General features: G+C 49.1%; 1 protein-coding gene across 5 annotated transcripts in view; it reads left to right on the forward strand.

Annotated features, from left to right (window-relative positions):
• The window catches only part of VPS37C (VPS37C subunit of ESCRT-I), a 29150-nt gene continuing 11057 nt past the window's right edge, over positions 1-18093 (forward strand). The window contains exon 1 of one of the 5 annotated variants that reach the window (XM_024574046.4): positions 1-291. The gene's annotated coding sequence lies outside the window, so the exon portion shown is untranslated. Of the gene's footprint in view, positions 292-840; positions 863-906; positions 1403-4564; positions 8267-8334; positions 8966-18093 lie in introns of those variants that run through there. The other 4 variants (XM_053924570.2, XM_045183356.3, XM_045183357.3 and 1 more) reach the window with 4 other exon arrangements.

The raw sequence follows: 18093 nt of genomic DNA on the forward strand, positions 1-18093 counted from the left end.
CCTGAGGGGGAGGGGCGGGGCGTCCGCCATCCTGGCGGGGTCCCGTGGGCCTTCCCGTGGGTGTGGTCCCTCGTGCCCGAGAGTGTGTCTGGTAAGGGGGGCCAGTGTGGTGACTCAGAGGAACGTGAGGTGCCCAACGCGGTAGCGGGACGAGCGGTGTGGGCCCCGCTCCCAGACCCGGACGTTGGAGGGGAGTCACATCCGGCAGGAGGGCCTTGCGGACCCCGGAAGTGTGGGCGTGGGCTGTGGTTTACCCGCGGCAGCTGTGGCAGCTGGCGGCGGCCGGGGCAGGTGAGTGAGACCCGGGGAGGGGCAAGGGCCGGGACGGGGGTGGCGCTGCAATGGCCGTCGGCGCGCCCCCTCCTTCCCGCCTCACTCTGGTAGAGGCCGGTGATTGGGCACGAGGGGCGCGTGACTGCCGCCGAGGTCTGGATCCCCGGCCCCTCGCAGTGGGAGGGAGGCAGTGAGGGGAGGGCGCGAGGCGCTGCCCCGGCGAACCCCGCAGGTCGCGCCTCCGGCCCCGCCCATCTCACCACCACGCTTCACCCTCCACTCCCTGTTTGAGCGTTTTGCCGGTCACAGTTCTGGTGACGTTAGAGCCAGTTTGCCCATTGTACAGATGGGGAAGCAGGCCCGAGAGTGGGGTCGAACCGGCAGAGGACTCGCGGGAGGTGGTGGCAGAGTGGGGTCGGAGGGGCACTCTGGTCTTCGACTCCCTGACTTGTGCCGTTTCTCCAGGGCAGTGACAGCATGGGCTTTAAGCCTGGACTCTGTTCTTATACTTTTTCCTGGACCCAGCCTCGGACTGCCCAGCATCACCGACCAGTCCTGATCCTGGCCTTGCTGGGGACCAAGGGCATTGGTGTGTGCATGTGTGTCTGTGTCCAGCATGGGCCTGGTACTTCCTGGGTACAAAGGGCGGTGTGTGTGTGGTGTATGTCTAGGCATACCGTAAACACATAAATAGACTCCTTGACTTACAACAGGCTTGAGTTCTGATAAACCCATGATAAATTGAAAGTAATTCAGAATGCATTTAGTACACCTACCTTTCTGAATGTTGTACCTTATAGACTAGCCTACCTTAAATGAGCTCAGAGCTCTTAGACATGAGCCTACAGTTGGGCACGATCATTTAACACAAAGCCTATTTTATAGTAAACTGTCGAATATCTCAGTTTATTATGCGTATCACTATTGCACCATCATAAAGTCGAAAAATCGGAAGTCAGGACCCTCTGTGTCTCTCCAGCAGGTGCCTGGTTCCCCCACGTTTCCGCCCCCACAGCCAGTGGGGTGCCGATTTCCCACTTTCTGGGTGAGGGGAGAAGTGACCTGGGGCTATGTTGTGCGTTACTGGCGGAGTTCACGCTGTACTTCAGGGTCTCAGCCCCTAAGACAGGTCAGTGCTTTCTCAGCCACGCCGGGTCTGGACTCACTCGTCTGAGCAATGCCCACCTTTAGCTCTGGAAACTTCAGAGTCACTTCCTTTGCTCCAGCAGGATCCCAGAAATCCCGTTGCTGACTCAGGCCTTTGCCGCCCTGTAGATCGGGCTCCCTGCCTTTTATGCAAGAGTCTTCTTTCCTACTGGTTCCTACTGAGACCCACGATGCTGCCACCTGGCTCTCAGGTCTGCGACTGTCAGCCCTTGAGCTGGAGGTGATGGTGACCGAGGATTTGGGATGGAAAGCCTTTTTTTTTGGCTGATTCTGGATGGGAGTGAGGACTTGGGGCAAAATACTGGACACTGAAGTGAGAGTCTTTGTTCTTTTCGGTCGTAGTGCCCAGAAAAGCTTTTTTCCCTATATTATCTTGGAAGTGTGGTTTGGTGCCTTTGTCATTTCCATCAGGTAAAACATTTTTATTGTAGATTTATTTATTCGTCTCGGCAGCTACTGGTGGCGGTATTTTAGGTAGCAGTAACCGATTTCTTGCCTGGCTGTGCATGCTCTCGGCACTGTTCAGAGGGCTTTGTGAACATACTGAACTCTGAGAACACTGCAGGGTAGGTGCTGGTCCCATTTAACAGATGGAAAGTGAGTTCGAAAGATGGTAGATGAATTGGCTGGGGTCACACAGCCTGTAAACAGCTGAGTTGGAATTTTTAACCTGTTACTCTCATTTCAAAGGTAATGTGTACTTGCTGGACCTTAAGAATCATCTGTGATGCTTATTAAAAATCCAGAGCCACACATATGGAGATTCTTGCTCAGACTCTCTGGTGGGGGTCCCAGGAATGTGTAATTTTAACATAGATACTGGGTGATTCTGACATGATAAGGAAGGTTTGGGAAGCACATTACCTGCAGAAGTGCAGATATGCTGAGCTTGGAAGTGATATTTTTCCTAGGGAATCGTGTTTTCTTTTTCCTCATGCCTCGAAATTGGCTAATCTGACCTAAATCCTAAAAGGGCATGGGTGTAACTAGCCATGTGAATCATCTTTGGACACTGCTGGCCAGTACTAGTAGGGTTTTTCCAGACTGGCCTAATCAGGTCTTTGAAGACTTTGTTTTAATCTGATTGAATCTCTGTTGTTTGGAAATACTCTTAGTTTCTGCTTAGGGTCTGGAGTTCTCGGAAGATTCTGACTTGTTCCCGGAAAGTTGTCTCTTATCACAGAGATCTCCGTAGTAGCAGCAGTCTCTGAGGCTTTGGGAGCTGTAAAGGCCTAGTTGCTTCACAGGTGCTTCCTCCATGGTACTTCTTTCACCACTCACAAGCTTTTCCCTTTCACAAGTTTGTGACAGACTTGGGCAAACACCAAACAGGTTTGTCATGATTTATTTGGGGCTGGTGGAGCGGGCCCCCTGGGGCCTAGGATGGGCTGGAAAGGAGAGGAGAGAGAAGCAGAGACTCACCCATGTATGGTAAACAAGTATCCCAGGTCAGGTATACATAGCATGGAGGACATGTAAGTACTTTTAGTCCCACTGCTAATTTATCTGCTCCCTCTTCAGCAGGGTTACGAGTAGCAAGAGTCAAAGACAACATTATAGTGTTTATCCTCTTTCTGTACAGTAAATACTGTTTCCAATTTAATTTCTTTGTAAACAGAGGATGTATTTTACATGATTTGAATTGTTTCGACTGACTGAGACTTATTTTATGGCCCAGGATATGGTCTACTTTCATAAATGTTCTATGAGCACTTGTGAGGAATGCATTTTCTGTTGCCATTGAGGGGAGCGTTCTGTAAATATCACATCAAGTTGGTTGGTAGTGATGTCAGAAGTCTTCTGTGTCCTTACTCCTTTTCTTTCCACTTGTTCTATCAGTTATTGAAAGAGGGGCATTGAAATGTAACTATAATTGAGGATTTGTCTATTTCTCCATGTAGTTTTATCATATTTTGCTTCCTGTGCTTTGAATCTCTGTTATTAAGGGTATAAAAATTTTGGAATGTTATGTTCCTTTGATAAATGGACCTCCTTTATCATGAAATAACCCTTTTAATCCCTGGTAATGGGTTTTTGTTTTTGTTTTTTTTGCTCTGAAATCTACTTTGTCTCATTTTAATATAGTCAATTCACGTTTAAAAAAATTAGTGTTAGTGGATTAATATCCAGAATATATAAAGAACTCCTACAGCTCAACAACGTAAAAGCAACTTGATTGAAATGGGCAAGGGACTTGACTAGACATCTCTCCAAAGAAGACATACAGATGGCCAATAAGCACGTGGAGACATGCAGCATCACTAGTCATCGGGGAAATGCAACTCAAAACGACAGTGAGGTACCACTTCCACCATTAGGATGGTTGGTATCAAAAAAATTAGAAGTGTTGGCAAAGTTGTGGGGAAATTGGAACACTTCTTTGTTGCTGGTAGGAATGTGATATATGCAGCTGCTATGAAAACAGTATGGAATTCCTCAAAAAATTAAGTGTAGAACTGCTGTATGATCCAGCAGTTCCATTTGTGGGTGTACGGCCTAAAGAGGTATAAGCAGAGACTCAAACATATTCGGGCACCAATGTTCACGGCAGCATTACTCACAGTAGCCAAACGGCAGAAGCTGCCCAAGTGTGTCTTGACAGATGAGTGTGTAGATACCCACCATAGACTATTCCTCAGCTTTAAAAAGGAAGGGAATTCTGACATGTGCTACAACATGGACGAAGCTTGAAGAAATAAGGGAAACGAGCCAGTCACTAAAGGAGAAACAGTACACGGACTCTCTTATGGGAGGCTCCTGGGATGGTTACAGCGACAGAGGCAGAAGAGGAGTGGAGGTTTCCAGGCCCTGCGGGGCGGAGGGACGGGGCGCTAGTGGGACGGACTTCCGGTCGGAGATGATGAAAACGTTCTGTAGGTGGAGGGTGCTGATGGTCGTGCGACAGTGGGAATGTGCTTAATGCCACTGAGCTGTACCCTTAAAAACGCTTAAGATGGTAAATTTATGTGTGTTTTACCACAATTAAAGTGATGGGAATTTTAAAAATTAGTGTTAGCACGATACTTTTACTTTTAAACTAGTGTGTCTTTGTATTTAAAAAGGGTCTTTTGTAGGTAGCGTATAGATGGGTTTTGCATTTTGTAAAATCCAGTTTTACAATCTCTTCCTTTTAATTGGGATGTTTAGACCATTTAGATGTAATATGATTATTAGTATAGTGGGGTTTAACTCTTTCATCTTGCTATTTTTTTTTTCAATCTGTTCCATGTTCTTTCCTCCCATTTTCCTTTTCTTCCTGACCGCTTTGGGATGGAGTCACTTTTATGATTACATTTTGTTTTCTTTATTAGTTTATTCGCTGTCACGCTTTTTTGTGGTTGCTTTAAGATTCATGGCATGCATCTTGAACTTGTCGCAGTTCACCAATAAGTGGTATTGTGCCACTTCACATTCAGCACGAGAATCTCACAATAGTATACTTTCATGTACCCCCTCTTGGCCTTAATAATGTTATTGTCACAATTTCACTTCTATATTGTTATAAATCCCACAGTACATTGTTATTATTTTTGCTGTAAACAGTCAATTATTTTGTAAAGAGATGAGAGAGAAAAGCTCTTTTATATTTACTTACATGTTTATCATCTCCAGTGCTCTTCATCCCTCTATAAATCCAGATTTCCAGTTTGTTTCGTGGTCCTTCCGCCTTGAGGGCTTCATGTAATGTTGCTTGTAGCGCTGGTCTGTTGGGGATGCGTTTTTTCATCTTTTGGATGTCTGAGAAAGTCTTATTTTTTTGCCTTTGTTTTCAGAAGGTATTTTCTCTGGGTGTAGAATTCTAGATTTATTATTTTTCTTTCTGTATTTAAAGACGCGGTTGCAATGTCTTCTGGCTTGCATTGTTTCATGTGAGTAATTTGCTGTCATTCTTATTTTTTTGTTCTGCTCATAATGTATGTTTTTCTCTTCTGGCTGCTTTTCTTTTTATCACTGGTTTTAAACACTTTAATTATGTTGTACCTTGGTATGGGTACCTGGTTTTCTTCATGTTTCTTGTGCTTAGGTTAATTGAGGTTTTTGGATCTGTGGGTTTTTAGCCTTCATGAAATTTTGGAAAATTTTCAGATAGTAAATTCTTCAGATGTTTTCTCTATTCTCATTTCTTTTTCCTTGATGACCCCAGTTACATGTCTATTAGGATGCTTAAAGTTGTTCCACAGCTCTCTGATGCTCCTCATGTATTCCCTGAATATTCTTCTCTTTGTGGTTTGTTTCGCATAGTTTTATTGCTGTTTCTGCAAGTTCCCTGACCTCTTCTTCTGCTGTGTCTAAACTGCTGTTGGTTCCATTTGATAGACTTTTTATCTGAGACATTGTAGTTTCCATATCTAGAAGTTTGATTTTTTTTTTTTTTTACATTTTCCATGTCTCTTTAACATGCTCCATCTTCCCTTTAGCTTCTTGAAGATACGGAATATGGTTGTAATAACCATGTTAATGTCCTTGCCTGCTAATTCTGTTATCCATATTTCTGAGTCTGTTTCTATTGATTGATTTCCACCCCCCCTCATTATGGATCATTTTTATTGCTGCTTTGCTAGTTTTTGACTGCGTGTCACATGTTGCAAATTTACCCTGTTGGGTGTTGGATAATTTTATATTTCTGTGATTATTCTTGGCATTGTTTTGGGACACTTCTAAGTTACTTGGAAACAGTTCGATCCTTTACGTTTTGTTAGCTGCGATCAAAGCAGCCTTTAGACCAGAGTCAGTTTTTTGCACTACCAGGGCAGTACCCTCTTCGGTGCTTTATTATGTCTCGTGAATTATGAGGTTTCCCCACTCTGGCTGATGGCAACACAAATTGTTTTTGGCTCAATTTGAGGTCTAAGGATTGTTACCTCTAATTCTGGTGATTACTCCCTGTACTCAGCTGAAAACTGGAGGGGGCCCTCTGCACATTTCTAGAGCTCTCTCTTTGTGCAGCTCTCTCTTTTCTGCCCTGCAAACTCTAGCTCCCGTAGCTTCCCTGGACTCCCAGCTTCCTCTCCCCAGCTTGAGGAGACTGTTGGGCTCTGCCTGGATTCCCCCTCCCTGTGCCACGGCTTGGAAACTTTCTCTAGGCAGTGAGTTAGGGCAGTTGTCGGACTTACCTTGTTTGTTTTCCTCGCTCAGGAATTCCCCGTGCACTGCCTGATTCATTGTCTGACAACTGTTGTTTCATTAATTTGTCTGGTTCGCAGTTGTTTGAGGCAGGGGAGTAAGTCTGGTCTCTTCCTCTGTGTTTGCCAAAAGTGAAAGCCCCTGTCTAGTTAGCAGTCACTGAGTGCCTTGTATGTGCTAAGCATGGACCCGGGTGCCGGAATGCAGACATGAGTGAGACATGGGCTGTGCCCTTGGTGAGCTCATATTCTTGCTGGGTAAAGATGTTGATTCTTACGTAGTAAATGCTGTGTGATACTTACAGAGCACCATGACCATGGAGGGCAGGATGAATTAATTCTTTGGGAGAAGCAAGGAACACTTCCCAGAGGAGCTAACATTTGAAGGATGGGCAGGCATTTTTAAGCTGGAGAAGGCATAGGAAGGAAATTCCAGGAGGAGGGAACAGCAAGAGCAAAGGGCAAGAGGAAGGTGGCACAGCTCAGGACTCCTTAAGGGCAAGGCCCCTATTGTATCGATCATTACGTAGATGTGGAACATTTGTCAAGTGATTGGAAGTCTGCTGTTGGTTCTGGGAATAGGGGGAACAGAAAGAGTCAGGGTTGGGTGGGCCTCCCGTGGGGGAATGTAGGGAGATTTGTCTGAAAAGGGAGGCTTGGGGTCAGCTGATCCAGGGCCTTGTATGCCAAGCCAAGCAGCACAAGATTTTGAATGTCATTCCAAAGCACTGGGGACTATGGAAGGTTTTAATCAGGGATGTGAGAGTGTTGATCGACTGTTCCCTAGTGATTACTGGGGTGTCAGAGGGGTGGGGTCTGTTAGAATCTGGAGGGCAGCTCTGGAGATGTTGGCTCAGAGCAGATATCCTGTGTGAGGGCAAACACGAGTCCAGAGCTCAGCGCTGCATCTGGCGTTGCCACCTTTTCTTGCCTGGTAGATAATGGCCTTCATGGAGTTCTGCCTAAGTCGAGAGCAGAGGCCAAGGAGCTTCTGGCCTGGGTTCTTGTTTTCTGTGGCTACACTATTGCCCTGAACCCAGCGGCCTGCCTCTGGTGGGCCCAGAAGTGTTTTGGCTGAGACACCGCTGGCAGGGGTAGGGTTCTGTAGCTATCCCACCTTATAGTGTGGCCTGGGATGACCCCACATCAGTGAGAGCAGTGAGTGTGACCACCCTGGACTTTAAACAGATACACCTGGAGTGATTCCTTACAGACTCCTAGATATTTGTCCTGAGTGTGCTTTTGCTTTGACCTTAATCTTGATCCTTCCTAAAGGGATGTTGGAACCTGCTAGCTCAGCTTGCTGTGTACAGATTAGATAGTGTGGGGTGGGGGTGGAGGACTGACAACCACAGATCGAGATCCTCCCGAGTCACCTGAACAGTTGGGACAAAGGAGAAACAAATAGAAGTTTGGCGTGAAGCAGCCGAGGGTGATTTTCTTTTCAAGTCAGAGCCATAGGCCTGAGAAGGAAGAGGCTTTGCCAAGTGGGTGGGTTGTGCTTTACAGTCAGGAAGTTTCAAGAACAGGCTACTTATTAAATAACCTGTTTTTGGCCGTCACACTGACTGAAGCTGAATGCTGTCGATCTGAGTTACATCCAGCCACCAGAGTTCTGTCGCTCTGTTGACCGATGCCATCCCTGGAGGGGTCTCAGGTTCTTCCTCTTCAGTGGCCGCGTGGGAAGTGCCTGAGTTGCAGAGGTAGGAGTGGGCTGAGAGTTTGAGTGGCCCACAGTGGTGTGAATTGTGACCACTCATTTCATTCTCACAGACTCCCTTCCCTGTGGAAGAAACCAAGGGACGGAGAGCTCACGTAACCTGCCCCCGCTCCCCAGCCAGTAGGGACTGAGAGCGTAGGGCTTTCTGCTTCCTAGACTCCGAACCTTCAGTCACTGGGCTTCCCCTGCAGGGCGGAGTGGAGAGGAGTTGCTGCTCCCGGTACCACTGGGAGATCTGGGGCACCAGGGCCCTGTGCGCCTGGCCCAGGAGTTTGGCCTTGTCCTGAGGGTAAGGATATCCTGGTAAAGGAGAGTAGGTGCCACACTGGTACTTGCTGAGGACAGAGTTATTCTAGGTTCTGAACATCAAGAGGCCCTGTACCTTAGGAGTGTAGTTGAAAGATAGGAGCAGTAACCACCATTGATTAAGTTTGTACCTGGAGCTGGGCACTGTGTTTCATGGACATGGATTTGACTGAGGTGAGCGACAGTGCAGTGGTGAAGAGTGTGGGCTCCAAAGCCAGGCTGCCTTGGGTGAAATTCAGGTTCCGCAACTTCTCTTTGGCTCAGTTTTCTTGTCCGTCAAATGAGGAAAACCAAGGCATATACAGTGGCGAAGGTCCGTTGTGAGGGTCACACGAGCTGCTAGATAGAGAGTGTCCAGAACAGCGCTCTGCGCGTGGTAAGTGCTGTGCGCGTGAGCTCTGGTCACGGCCATCTTTGCTGTTTCACTGGTGGGGCTGTGAGATTTGGGCAGGGGCGTGTGGTAGGTAGTGAAGCCTAGTTCCATCCCTGCCCTTGAGGAGTCAGCCCCCAGCGGTGCCGCCCTGCCTCTGCTCTGCCTTCCCTCCGCCTGCTGTCCTCTCTCCTGCACCTTCTCTATCCTGAAAGTGCCTGCCCACCCTCCAGGTGTCAGCTCACCTGTGCTGCTTTCCTTGCTCCCTCTCCGCAGACTTCATCCTGCCCCACCCCATGCCCTGTGAGTACCAGATAGCATTTCTTCACTCTGCCCTTTGGGTGGGTGAGACATTGTAGCTGAAAGGGAGTAGGGGAGGGTGGCGTGGGGGCTGGGGCAGTGGCCAGGCTGGGAGGGTTGGGGTCAGCAGAGGTGAGGGGTTAGGACAGCGGTTTTCAAACCACATCTGGGAAGGCGCCTGGGGCAGGGGGCTCTTGAGGCTTAAGGGTAATAGGGCTCTCTCTCTACCCCTTTGCCCAGAGGGTGGCTTCTGATTTGTTCTGTGCACTGAGGGTTTTGGAGTAATGAGTAATGTTTGAAAAAAGCCAAAAATGTCCTCCTTCAGGAAAAAAGTTGAGCCCTGGCCAGATGGCTCAGTTGGTTGGGAGCGCTGTCCCGTACACCAAAAAGGTTGTGGGATTGATTCCCGTTTAGGGCATATACCTAGGTTGTGGGTTCGATCCCCGGTCAGTGCACATGCCTAGGTTGCAGGTTTGATCCCTGGTCAGAGTGTGTTTGGGAGGTAACCAATCTCTCACATCAGTATTTCTTTCTCTCTCTCTCTGTCTCAAAAAAAAAAAGAAAGTTGAAAATTAGAAAAACAACAGGAGTGGTTACGCCAGGTGGGAACAGAGCATGGAGGTGGCATGTCCTGGCACTGTGTCCTGACTGCCCCCGCTGGAGGGATAGGTGGGAGGGGAGGGGAGGAGGGAGGGAAGAGAGGACTAGCTTTAGGGAAGGCAGAGGGAGTGGGCAAGAGTGTTTTAAAAAATTAATCCAGGTGGTTGTAAGGAAGAGACCCTGGAGGTGGGAAGACGCTTTTGGAGTTTGTGGAAGGACAGGGATGGGGGGCACTGAAAAGACGGTAACAGCGACTAGATAAAACCTGGTGATTGGCCCCCAGAGGTCGGGGGGCGGGGCCTCTGCCTCCAAGATGGCCTGGGGGATTGGAAGTGAGAGTCCTGATGGGAACGTGGTGCAGGTGGAGAAAAATTAGATGAGAGCGTCCCTCCCACTTGGTATGGTAATGGGGCTCATCATTCCTGAGTTCTCACTTGGGGGCCTGCCTCTGGGAAAGAGGGGCCAGTTGGACTTATTCAGTGGACACCAGGAGCATTCTGCTGGTTCTGTAAATATTTACGTGCAGATGACATTTCCTTCAGAAGCCTTGTCCTGAGAGATTGTACCGTGCCCCGGAGACGGATGGGCACACTTACATTTGGGGACCTGTGTTCCCTTGGCAACCCTCTGGGACCTGAAGAGCCCTCCCAGATGGTGCCCAGAAAGGTTGTCAGGCAGCGTTTTACACAATAAAGTGTGAGAGGTGTGAGTGCATGTGAATTAATGCTACCTAGCACCTGCTTGGTGCTTTTCCTAGCGCCTCCAGAGACTCTCATTTAATTCTCATTAAATTCTTACAGCAACCGATGATTTTGGTAGGATTAGCCCCATTTTACCAATAAGAAGCAGAATAAGAAAAGCTGAATAATTTTTTAAAAATCCTCACTCGAGGATATGGTTATTGATTTTGGAGAGAAAGGAAAGGGGAGAGAGAGAAAAAAAAAACATCGATGTGAGAGAGAACATCTGTCAGTTGCCTCCCGTATGCTCCCTGACTGGGGATTGAACCCACAACCTAGGTAAGTACCCTGACTGGGAATCAAACCCACCACCTCTTGGTGAGCAGGACGACGCTCTAACCAACTGAGCCGCCCGGCCAGGGCAGAAAGACTGAATAATTTGCCCAGGGTTAAGTAGCTAGGAAAAGGTCAGGCTGGGGTTAAATCTGGGGCCTTTTGTCTCTAAAGCCCTGAACTCATACCTTTCCTGCTGTCTTAACCACTTAGCATTGGGGGTGGGAGGGGTCCTAACCCCAACTCCAGAAGTTCCTCCGAAAGACTGAACACTGGAAAGGCCTCCCTTCTGGGGCTTGCATGCCAGCCTTTCAGAACTGCAGGGTGGGTGAATTCCGTGGTGTTGTGGGCCACGTGAGACTCGCATATGTTTGATTTGTTACCGCCTCCAGTGTGAAGTCAGGTGACTCAACAGCCTGATACTTGGCTCTGTGGCTGGAATCATTTTGGAAGAAGAAAAAAAATAGATCGAATCAACCAGTGTGTCCTCATTAAGAAGCAGGATTAGAAAGTTTGCTCCCGCAGCCACAGGTATTCTTTGACATGAGGAGTGGGATGGGGCCAGGATTATAACACCCTGGGATTGAATTGTGCAGGTTGCTATGGTAACAACTTTCCTATGCCACCATAGGTAGATGTGGGGAATTTGCAAGGAACCCCAAGGCCTTTATAACTCCCCTTGCAGGGCGATTTCAGGCTTGGAAGTAGCTGGCAAGGTCGTGGTGTCTGGTCACAGTGAGGAGGGGAGTGGAGCCAGAGAAGGCGGCAGTGCCAGCCCAGCGGCAGTTCCGTGTTAGGATTCATTAACTGCGGTCGTTTTGCTTGACTCAGCATTGAGCCCCAGGGGTGCCAGGAGTCGCCCCTAAGATTGCCCCCAAGAAGCAGAATTAGTAATGCTTGTTCAGTGCCCGGGAGCCTGCACAGCCCTGCTCAATCGGAGGCACGGAGGCACGCAGGCCCCACGTGGCATTGTCCTCAGAGTGCCCGTGTGCTAGAAAAGGAAACTGAGCCTAAGGGACTTGATCAAGGCTACACAGCTAAATCGCTGTGGAGCCGAAGCGCGAAGCCAGAGCATCTGTTCCCACATTCTGTGCTTGTTCCCTCTGCATTCTGTGGGGGGAGAGCGGGCTTTAACTGTTTTGAGGTGAGGGGCAGCACAAACCATCTCTAGGACTGGCACACCCTACTCTGATCTGAGCACCTTGCACTTAGAAAATGCGACGTTTTGCTTTCGTTTTTTATCCCCCCCCCACCCCTGAATTTATTCTTTAAAGGACCTGGTAACAGTTGAAGCTGTTTGTTTTTGAGTTTTTGAGCTGAACAACTCTGGCAAAGATCCTCATTGAGCAAGATTGATCCATCAATACATTGCTGTCCCCCCAAGCCCCATTATGGCTGGGTCTGGAAGGCTGCCTGAGTTTGAGCCCTCGCCAGCCTTACGTAGACATTCTGCAGCCACTGCCCCCTTCCTCCCCAGGGCAAGAAAGGATACTGCCTCTGGCCTAAATCCACTAGGGTACCATGTCCTCTCCTTTGAGCCTCATCTTCCGCTAGATCACATTCCCTGTGTTCAAGGCATGTGAGATTGATTCAGTCAAGATGCGAAGTAGTGGAAAGAAGTTGAGATCCAGAGATGCCAGCAGCAAGGGCCAGTGGCCAGAAACTTCGGTTTTCAGTGTGTGGGTTGCAAAGGCCCAGGGGTACAGCTGTGGAATGCAGGGCTCCTGTAATGTGTCACCTGGCCCCTCTGCCCTCCCCCTTTCTGTGGAATCTGTTCTCTTGGCAGCTGTCTCTCTTGGAGGATATGTTGATTTCGGGTTTAAACCACAGGCCACCCAGTTTTTGACCACTTTGAATTGCCTACTGGAATTTAAAAATGGGGAGATGGCACATGGGTCTGGATTTCGAGCTTCCTTTGGAGACCAGCCCTCCTACCCGCAGGAGGTGCATGAGCTCTGCCGGAGCCCATGCTTTGCAGAGGGAGACGCTCCCCTCCCAGAGGCTTGGCCTCCTGCATCTGCCTCGTCCTTCTGCGTGCAGGGTTCGTGACTTCCGTGATCTCTGACGGACGTGAAAGCTGCAGAGGAGACAAAACCAAACCAAACAAAGCAAAAAGGAAAAAGAAAGAGAAAGAAAAGAAATCCTTTTTCCCCCTCTCAGGGCTTGGTATCAAGGACTACACAACGTTGTCCCCTCATGACGGAGGGGACACAGGTTAGCCCCTTCCTTCCCTGTCCACCTTGTTCCCTGACTGGTCTCCTTGGAGTTCATGGTGTCATTCCCAAAGGAGGTGTTGTCTTGGCTGTACCTGTGCACGCTTTGCAGCCACCTGCCTCCCTCACCAGCCTTCTCCTCCCATCCGTGGCTCCCACGAGGGCCCTGCTGTTGTCTGCCCTCCCTGCTTGGGCTCCCATCCCAGTACAAGCATCCCCTTTGGTGAGGCCTTGGGGGCTGCTGGCACACCCACTCCTCAAGCTGTCCACCTTCCCACTTCTTACTCCACTGGTCCCCACCCCTGTTACCCTCCCTCTCACCACCATCCGGTGGGTACTGTTTTGCTTTCTGAAACGAAACTGAGGTCCTGGAGAATTAGCTTCAGTTTTTATATTTTAAGGCTGTGTCTGGCATGTAGTAAGAACTCAATAAATACTTATTTACACCCCTCTGCCCCCACTTACCCTTCCTCCCTTTCTCTGGGTTCTTATATGGTACTTGGCATGTAGTTTATTCATTACTACGTGAATGAATACACAATGTGTTTATCAGTAAAACCATGAAGAAAGGAGTGAGGTGTGGAAAGTGGAAGAAGCCCTGTTCTCACATCCTCACGTCACAGATGATGCGTGTACCAGCTGGCCGACTGGTTCCCTCCCACCCTGCCTCTGTCCGTTCTTCTGCAGAGGTGGTGGGGGCTCTCTGCGTGCCACTGGGAGTACAGAGGTGAACACGCCATTTCCTTCCCTTTGTCTTCTCATCTCACCCTTCTTTCCTGTGCCCTCCTTCCAAATAGCAGACTTCAGATGCTGCCCCACCCCCGAGTACCCAGTATCTTCCTGGGTAAGTGGAGGGGGTTCCTGGTCAGGCCCCGGTGCTGGGGTGGGGTGGGGTGAGGTGACTGGACTTGTCAGGCCCTCCAGACACAAAAGCTCATGGCCTCTGGGCCCCCACATGGCTGCCCGGTAACCCCCAGTTCTCTGAGTGGTGACCTCCCTGGAGGTTGTGGCCACTTTGAGTAGCACTGGTTGGGTTTTTCTGCCACGTTGGGTGACTGGGAGGCAGAACGCTGCCAGCAGTAGGGGCCTTGGGCAAAATATTGTCCTGTTCCTTTCTCCTTTTCCAAAGTAAGGATGCAGAGAAGTGTTTGCTGCTTTCGGCCTCCCTGGTTGCTCTGACTTCTGGAAGAAAGGCACCTATAGCTTCCAGGGGCTGGTGTTACTCACAGGACAGGCATTTGCCTGTCGGGGTTTGAGATGTTGTCAGTGGGCCTGGGTAGGGTTGCTGGCGGGGGCCCAGGGGCCTGGGGCTTACAGGCCTGCAATCTTGGCATCTTAAACTATCCTCCTGACTTCCCCGTGAGGGTGAGGGGTGCTGGAGCAGGTAGGCAGAGGTGCTTGTGAAATGTAAATACCAAACAGCTTGTCAGACCTTTCACAATACTTGGCAATACTTTCACCATTTCTCTCTGAGCTTCCTTTCATCCCTGAAATAGGGGAGATTAAGCCTTGTGTTCACTCTGCTTACTAGGGTGGTTATGCAAGCCAGTGATTTTCAACTGGTGTGCTGCATCGAGAGGCACTCTGCTGTGCCCCAGAATCTTGAAAACATGCGATACCCGGCCCTAGCTGGGTAGCTCAGTTGGTTAAAGCACTGCCCCGATACAGCAAGGTTGCAAGTTCAATCCCTGGTCAGGGCACATACAAGAAGCAACCAATGAATGCGTAAATAAGCGGACAACAAATTGATGTCCTTTTCTCTCTGTCCAGAAAAACAAAACAAAACAAAACATGCAGTACCTGACTATTTAGTCAGGGGCACTGACCCCTCTTCCCTTAGATTGTCAAATAAAAGAATGACAACAGCTAACACAACAGTGGCCGTCTGGTGTGAATGAATCAAAGTTATACCTATTTTTTTGTATAAAAAGTATATTTTGGGGGGGTGCTGCAGAATTTAGTAATTCGTTTATGTGTGCCGTGAATTGACAGGTTGAAAATCACTGATGTAACTTAATGGGAGAGTCTACAAGGGCTTTGATCTCAGAAGAGAGGGGCCCTGTGACCATCAGGGATTGTTTAGCCATTTTATAGGGAGGGAGAAGGAGCCCCTAGAAAGTGTTGGCACCTATGGGTGTGGGGTCCTGCCCACGTCTCCTGCCAGCAGTGCCTTGTGAGGTGGTGCGAGAGGAGGCGACTGGGCGGTGGAGCCCGGTGGAAGGAGCAGCAGGCTCGGGTCCCCTCCTTTGTCACCACAGGCAAGTTGCATGCCACCCTGCCTTAATTTCAACACCTGTAAGTTTGGGGGTGTTCGTCTTTGCCAGTCAGGGAGTGCCAGAGATAGTCCCCACAGACAGGAGCTATAACCTCCCGTCCCTTTCGTCTCCTGGGTTCCACACCCTGGAGCTGGGAAGTCACGTTCCCACACAGGATGGAATCCTCTTCCTCAGTGAGGGACCACAGGCTGGGGGCCCGATGCCAGGCAGAGGGTGGTCTAATTAGGACAGCAGTGTGTTTCCCTCATGGCCCACTTTGGGGAGAAGTGTCACTAGAAGACAGCGTGACTCTTTGGATCAGCAGTGAATGTCATAGGACTTCTGCCACACGGAGCTCAAGGCAGTCAAACAGAGCCAGGAGTGGCGCGGCAGATTCCAGAGAAAGGTGGTCATTTGGGTGGTGGTCGGAAGGCACTGGGTCTAAGGGGGCTGTGTGTCATGGTGCAGTGGGCTGCACAGGTCAGCGCACCCCTGAATAATCCGGGGTGCTCACTTGTTCATTGATTCCTTGATTGGCCACCATTCTTTACTTAACACAGGAAAGTCTTTCTTGCTTAATACGGAGTGTGGAAAAAGTAGGTTTAAAGTTGTGAGTGAGTCATAGAGTTTGTGTTATTATTCATTATTCATTAGAGTATTACAACTGTAAACCTACTTTTGCCCACCCCCGTAATTCCAGTCACTGATCACCAAACTTTGGTGACAAGTTACGACCTTGGTGCTGCTGCTGCTCCTGTCCCTGTCCCTTTCCAAAGCAGCAGCAGCAGTAGCCTCACACAAGTTTTAGCACCATCAGGCCCCGCTTTGGGCCCCCTGGGACTTTCAAGCCCAGCAGAGGGGGCTTGGGAACTTTGCTTCCCCAGACTCATCCACCAAACCCCGCGTTCACTACAAGGTCAAGAAGGGTGGATACACACACCAGGTCCACAGAGGTGTCAGTAGTACCCTTTTGTCAGCCCCAGCGGGAAAACAAGTCAGGATGCTGTGAGGTTTTATTTTGGTGACTTTACTGTGATCAGAACATCTGCCTTTTGGGGGGGAAGTAGTGGCTGGTGAGAGCCAGCCAGTTGGCTGAAGGCCGGGTCCTCGTCAGTCAGTGCCTCCTCTCAGGTAAGCTCCGGTGCCTGCCTGGCCCACCCACACAAGCCAGACCAGAGGCACTGAAGGAAAGTGCACCCAAGGTCCTGGCAGAGACTCACTTGGAGCCCCTGCATTCCCGTCCCGCCTCAGAGGGATGGGCTTAAAGCCCTTCTGCTTGTCTTTGCTTTTCCTCTGTCAGATGAGGCCACGCCCACCAGATGAGGCCAGGAGCATAGAGTTCTCTCAGTTGCAGGAGGAAAGTAAGATCATAGATGCACAGCTAGTTTGACCCAGGTGGCTTCATTATTATAACATCATTATAAATTAAATTAGGACCTCCAGTCAAGATGGAGTAATAGGTGGACATGCTTTGCCTCCTTGCGCAACCATAGAAAGAATTGCAATCAGATCTCAAAACTAATAATACCCAGAACTGTTAGAAAATAGAGCTGTATGGAAGTCCAACAGCCAAGGATTTAAAGAAGCCACATTCATCCAGGTGGATAGGGGGAGCAGAGTTGCAGAGATGGACGGAGATGATGTGGCGGAATGACAGTCCCACATTCACGTATGGTAGATAAAAATCAGAAGGGACACTTCGGGAGTGAGTGATCCAGCCCCAGGCCAGACTGCACAGCCCAGGGTCCCAGCACCAGGAAAATAAATTCCCATTACTTCTGGCTGTAAAAACCGGGGGTGGGGGGTGGGGGTTGGGGTGGCGGAAGAAACTGCTGTATTTTAGTTGCTTAAAGGGCCTGCAGAGATTTAGAATGTACAGAAACCCACCCACTCTGGGTTTCACCACTAGGGTAGCAGCTGGGAGGCACCAGTTGCATACGGAAAGTGGTTGAAGTGGCTGGAAATGGGGCGAGTGCTGGACAAACCTCCAGAAGCCAGGCAGCAGCATTGTCCCCTCTCTGAGTCCTCCTTCCTCCCCCAACAGAGCCACAAAGCGGTGAAACGGTTGCCCTGCCCTTGCAATTACCTGAGGCTCTGCCCCACACAATTTACAGGTGCCTTTTCTACAATAGGCCACACTACTAAGACAGGGAGTCAGAGCAGCTCTACCTAATAATGCAGAGAAACAAACACAGGGAGGGTGCCAAAGTGAGAAGACAAAGAAATATGGTCCAAATGAAAGAACAGAACAAAATCCCAGAAAAAGAACTAAATGAAACGGAGGTAGCCAGACTATCAGATGCAGAGTTCAAAACACTGGTGATCAGGATGCTCAGAGAACTCACTGAGTACAGCAACAACATAAAGGAAGATATGAAGGCTACACTAAGTGAAATAAAGAAAAATCCACAGGGAACCAACAGTGAAGGGGAGGAAGCCAGGATTCAAATTAACAATTTGGAACATAAGGAAGAAAAACATTAAACCAGAACAAAAAGAAGAAACAAGAACTAAAAAAAAAGCAAGGATAGACTTAGGAATCTCTGGGACATCTCCAAATGTGCCAAGAGCCAAATCATAGGGATGCCAGAAGAAGAGGAAGAGCAAGAAATTGAAAACTTACTTGAAAAAATAATGAAAGAAAACTTCCCTAATTTGGCAAAGGAAATAGACATACAAGTCCAGGAAGCACAGAGAGTCCCAAACAAGTTGGACCCAAAGAGGACCACACCAAAGACACATCATAATTAATA

This window comes from Desmodus rotundus, chromosome 5 (assembly GCF_022682495.2).
Source record: "Desmodus rotundus isolate HL8 chromosome 5, HLdesRot8A.1, whole genome shotgun sequence".
Taxonomy (NCBI): Eukaryota; Metazoa; Chordata; class Mammalia; order Chiroptera; family Phyllostomidae; genus Desmodus; species Desmodus rotundus.